At 34.4% G+C, this 5,919-nt stretch overlaps 1 pseudogene; it reads left to right on the forward strand.

Annotated features, from left to right (window-relative positions):
- LOC124888386 lies at nucleotides 1–275 on the forward strand (annotated as a pseudogene).
- Nucleotides 276–5,919: the final 5,644 nt, after the last annotated feature.

Here is a 5,919-nt window from a genome sequence, read left to right on the forward strand (position 1 = left end):
ATCACCTCACCTGAACAGGATCTGTTCTATAGGCTTGTACCACTAATTTTTTGGTCATAAAAATTCATATTGTGCCTCAAACTCAGAATTTTCAACAGAATTTTCGATTGAAAGTAAAAGTGCTTACCATCCAAACAACTCGCTAAGGAAATCAAGTTTGGTGGATGACTCATGGCCATTAGACACGGAGTGTGATTAACAGCACCCATGGCCTTCGGGTCTAAGTGTCGTAGATGATCGTTGCTCGGGATGGTCTAATTGCCTTCTGACAGACTTCATGTCTTTTTTGGTCATAAAAATTCATATTGTGCCTCAAACTCACAATTTTCGATTGAAAGTAAAAGTGCTTACCATCCAAACAACTCGAACTCGCTAAGGAAATCAAGTTTGGTGGATGACTCATGGCCATTAGACACAGAGTGTGATTAACAGCACCCATGGCCTTCGGGTCTAAGTGCCGTAGATGATCGTTGCTCGGGATGGTCTAATTGCCTTCTGACAGACTTTATATGTTTTTTGGTCATAAAAATTCATATTGTGCCTCAAACTCACAATTTTCGATTGAAAGTAAAAGTGCTTACCATCCAAACAACTCGCTAAGGAAATCAAATTTGGTGGATGACTCATGGCCATTAGACACAGAGTGTGATTAACAGCACCCATGGCCTTCGCATCTAAGTGCCGTAGATGATCATTCGCAGACTCCTATCATGGTGCTCGGGATGGTCTAATGGCTTTCTGACAGACTTTATATCTTTTTTGGTCATAAAAATTCATATTGTGCCTCGAACTCACAATTTTCGTTTGAAAGTAAAAGTGTTTACCATCCAAACAACTCACTAAGTGCTTACCGGCCGAGCAACTCGCTGTTGGCTTAAGAAATCTACTCTTACAAAGGAGGTGTTTACCATCAGAGCAATCCGCTAATGCTTATGGTCCGAGCAACTCGCTGTTGGCTTAAGAAATCTTCTCTTACAAAGGAGGTGTTTACCAGCAGAGCAATCCGCTAATGCTTATGGTCCGAGCAACTTGCCGTTGGCTTAAGAAATCTTCTCTTACAAAGGAGGTGTTTACCATCCGAGCAACCCACTAAAATACTTACCATCCGAGCAACTCGTTGTTGGCTTAAGAAATCTACTCTTACAAAGGAGCCTAATTGTAGATTCTTAATTGAATATGACAGAGAATCACCCACCAAAAAGTAGTACTCAAAAAGTACTACGTAAATAATCTGTGCCGAACCTTTTGAATTTCGAGAGTAACACAGTTTAAATTTAATTATAAATTTGGATCGAGTTCTCAAGTTCTTTAAAATAAAATTTGAATTTTGTAAAAGATACACTACTTACAACAATACAACTCAAAATATTTAAAAATTATTAAAAAGATTATAATTAAAACTTATTTGAATCTCAAAATTTTAAATACTACTAATAATAAAGGGCAATAACCACTCATGTCTTCGACATGTCTGTTTGTGCTGCTTCACCTGCTTCAATCGTAATTTTATTATATTATCTTTAATTAATTAGTACAAGTCATTTAAGTATTAAAAAATTAATAATATTTACTAAAAAAATAAAATAAAAATAAAATAATAAATTAACTCTTGATGTTTTGTGTTACCTTCCTCAGCTGCTTCAATCATAATTTTATTATTTCACTCCTAGTTAATTATTATAAGTCATCTAAGCATTAAAAGATTAATAATATTTAATAAAAAAGATAAATTGAATATAAAATGATAAATTAATACTTGATGTTTTAAATTAACTTGATGTCGTATATGAAACCCATTTAACTTTTTTCACAAGTATTTTGTTATATCATGTTTAAGTAGTTGTTATAAATCATTTAATACATGTTTGCATCGTTGTTTCAATCATGATTTTATCATATAACTCCTAATTGATTTTTATGGTCATCTAAGCATTAAAAAATAAATAATGTTTTATAAAAAAGATAAAATACAGACAAAATGATATGTCAGCATAAAACATTTGATTGACGATCGAAATTATATTAGTGCCACAGAAATTACGATGGGACAGAGGAAGACATAAAGTAACATATATTATTTAAAAATGAGAAGACACGCAATCTTTACTGGGATGGATAGAGTATTAATAGCTTATTAAAAAATTATGCTAAAAGTATTATAAATCAGATAATTAACAACTTAAAAAATATATGATTCTGGTGTACAAGTTACAAAATCTTATTCTACTAAGGGTTCTGAAAAGAAATTGCTAGTAGATGCTATGAAGGAGAGGAAGTCCTCTACCACTAAAAAAAAAAGATTAAAGAAATCTATTGTAGAAGAGGAGGAAAATATTGAATAGTAGAGGTTGGAAAAGATGAGAACATTGATTCTGATGTTGCTGCTGCAACTAAAAAAGAGAAGACAAGAAGTTCATGCATTAGGGAGGACCAGGTCCTCTAAATCAAAGTCTGGTAGCCCTACTGGTATGAGGCAGAAACACATAACTGTTAAGAAGAGGAAAGACTCTGAGGGACCTGGTCCCAATAAGAGAAAAGTTGTTGAAAAGGAATCAAGTAGTGTTTCAAAAATAAGAAGAAAAGAGGAAGAAAATAAGAAGGTGACTAGAGAAACAATAATTGCAGTCCTAAAAACCCAAGAAAGTACTGGCTAGCAGAGTGTTTGGTCCCAAGCTTTATGAGAAACCTGGGATGATGGAGTTGGTGAAGTATGTTAGTAACTAGGGATTGCTACATCTTTTTGATGAATCATCACCAATGGTTTTTGAAAATGAAGTTAGAGAATTCTATTATTCAATAGATTTCTCAGAAAATGGGTTGATTCTGACAGCACAGGTGCAAGAAAAGAAAATAAAACTAGATGAAGAAACATTGGAAGGAATTTTGGATGTACCTGTTGATGTGATATAGAAATATAGCACTTACTATGCTTAAACTATAAGAACATGCATGTACTTAAGACTATGTTGTTATATTTGATGTGTTTTTGGGAGTGTTTTGCAGGAAATCAGGTTTTGGATGCTAAATGCAAGAGGAACTATGAAAAGTGACTTGAAACCTAGTTAAAAACCCATTTTAAGACTCAACGTCCCAAGGTACAACTTCCTCCTAACGACCCGTAAATATTCTATACGAGTCGTATCCTGGACAGACCTTACAAGTCGTACCTCGGACAGATTTGATACAACTTCAGCAGTGCTTCAGTGTTTTGGTCATAACTTTTCACCCCGATATTAGATTAAGGCAAAATTGGTATCGTTGGAAAGCTAAGCGGGTCTTGAGATAAAAAAATACTAAGTTTACAAAAATGTATGTGTGGTTAAAGATGACGATAGATAGATTCTTTACAAGAACTTAATTGTTAATGGACATTTTTACTTGCCTAAAAGCAAAGAGCCATTTGTGATCTTAATATGCATCTAAATCCAATGTTGAAGTCTCAAAAGTATATGAGCCAGAAGTCTGAGTACAACTTGTATAAGAAAGTCATACACAAACCAGTGTTCAAAGCTTGGAAAGACAAAATCTAGGTGGATACGAGTGAAGGGCACGAGTCATATACTCAGGTACGACTTGTAAGAAGAAGTCGTAAGCTGAACAGAAAGTGTAAGCCTTGGGAGATCCAACACTGGAACGGATATGAGAAGGCAGGGTACGACTCGTATGATGTTGGTACGAGTTAAAGAGCGAGTCGAACCGATGCCTACATAACATTCACCTTTCCTATTTTAGCTGGGAATTGCTTCCTGGAGTTTCCAAATATCCCAATTACATTCCTATTATGTTTTGTAAGTCCTATTATCTATGGGTAATTATGTTGTCCTATTTTTTTTTGAGTATTTGATTTATAGTATTTTCCTATTTTACTTAGAAGTTGATTTCTAGTATTTTCCTACTTTAGTTAGGATTTGATTTTTGCAATCTATAAATACCCTTTAGGCTTTGTTTTATTTATTCATGATTCAATCAATAAAAAATTCACTAATTTCGAAATTCAATGTATTGATTATTATTCTTGATTTGTTATTCAATTTAAGACTTTGGAATTTATTCCTCATTATTTGGAGATTGATTTTGTAATTTTATTTGTGTATTCCATGATTGATCTCATAAATATGAGGAGCCAATTCCCTTAGCTAGGATTATGGGAACCCTAGAGGATTAGCTTCGTAAAGGTTGTATGATATTCATCTACTTTGGGGTTGCATGTATCTTAATCTTCTTCACGATAATTAATCTCGAGTAGGGCCGATACTTGATATAGCCTGTATTTGCATCCATTCGATAACCAAGGAGCTTACGATTGGTAAAATAAGTTGAGACAGTGATTTGGGATTCGATAACCAAGTATTTCATCTTATCCTATAACTTGATCCTACCCCGACGAGTGTAACTAGGTCGTAGCAAGGGGCAACAAGGTAACACCCCGAGACGATAACCAAGTAAAAAGTGAAATTTATCTTCTAGCTTACTCGGTAGTTGATAAGACTTATCTTGTAGGCTTTGCATGCAGAACAATAAAATAGTTGGGTTGATCGCGAGAAATTTATGGAGTTGAGAAGCCAGGAGGAACACAATCCTAGTGTTCATCTTCTATTGTTTACAATCAAGAACAACCAATTCTTTTCCTTTTTTCTATTTTAACAAATCCTCCCACCCCCTCCCTTTACTTTCTTGCACTGCCTGATAATTGTAATAAATTCGAGATAGATTTTCGACGTATTTTCTATGGGATTCTACCCTAACCTAGTTGAGTTACTATATTTGACAACAACCGCTTTATCCTTCAATTGGAGGTGTATTTTGGGTGTTATCACCATCCAAGACTCAATTCTAAGTCATCACACTCTTTTAGGGTTTTGCTCTCAAGGAAAAGAGTGGAAGCAATTTGCGACATTGGGGTCTATTTATACCCATACCAGATTTTTGGGTTTTGCAATCGTGCATAGCAGGTTCCAATCGCATGATGGGCTACAGGAGGAGATGTTGTGTAACACCCCTCATTTTGGGCTAGAACGAAAACCGTCGTTTTTATGCATAGATGATCCAAAAGCCATAAATCCTATGCAAATTTGGCATGTTAATCAATTATATAGTGTGGGAACCTATTTGAGCATGGATTGAGATCATAGAGGTCCCCAAACTCAAGGATGAGTTGAAGGCTTTCCTATCATTCGAGTTTGAGTGAGCGTCGAAACTTGGGTCAACTTCAATCGACCATAACTCTTTGTATATAAATAATTAGAGGACCTACTATATATCAAATGAAATCTCTTTGGATTAAATTTCCAACGATACCAATTTTGTCAAAATCTGATATCTGAGCAAAAAGTTATGGTCATTTTTGTGTCTAGACAGTAGCATCACGCGATTAGCGTGCGACGCACGCACCCAATTTTTAGGTGTTGTTTTCGCGTTTTTAAGGGCAAAAGTGGTATTTTCCACCCCTTATTCAGCCATAACATGGGATTAAATCCTCCAAACACCAAAATAATATTATTTTCTCTCAAAATCACCAAAAACACTCCTTAGGCTTTCAACCCAAAGATCAATATATCTCAAGATTTAACTGTGGGTTTTCCTTAATTCTTCAAGATTCGGAATCTCCATTACGAAGGCTACAAGAAGCACCCATCAATCATACGTATAGCATCCCAAAAGCTAGAGTTCATTCAAAAGCTTCTAATTTAAGGTACGTGGGGTTTTCCTAAAATCTCATGGGCATAGAAATCTTCTTTTAATTATGCAAAGGGTTTAGAAATCATGATTTTAAGAAAATGGTTTTGAATTTATGATTATAAACATGTTTTAGAAGCCTTGATGATATTGTTTTGGTCTTTAGGCCTTCCCCCAAATTTATTTGATATTTTATATATATATATATATATATATATATATATATATATATATATATATATA

This window comes from Capsicum annuum, chromosome 10 (assembly GCF_002878395.1).
Source record: "Capsicum annuum cultivar UCD-10X-F1 chromosome 10, UCD10Xv1.1, whole genome shotgun sequence".
In the NCBI taxonomy this organism is placed as follows: Eukaryota; Viridiplantae; Streptophyta; class Magnoliopsida; order Solanales; family Solanaceae; genus Capsicum; species Capsicum annuum.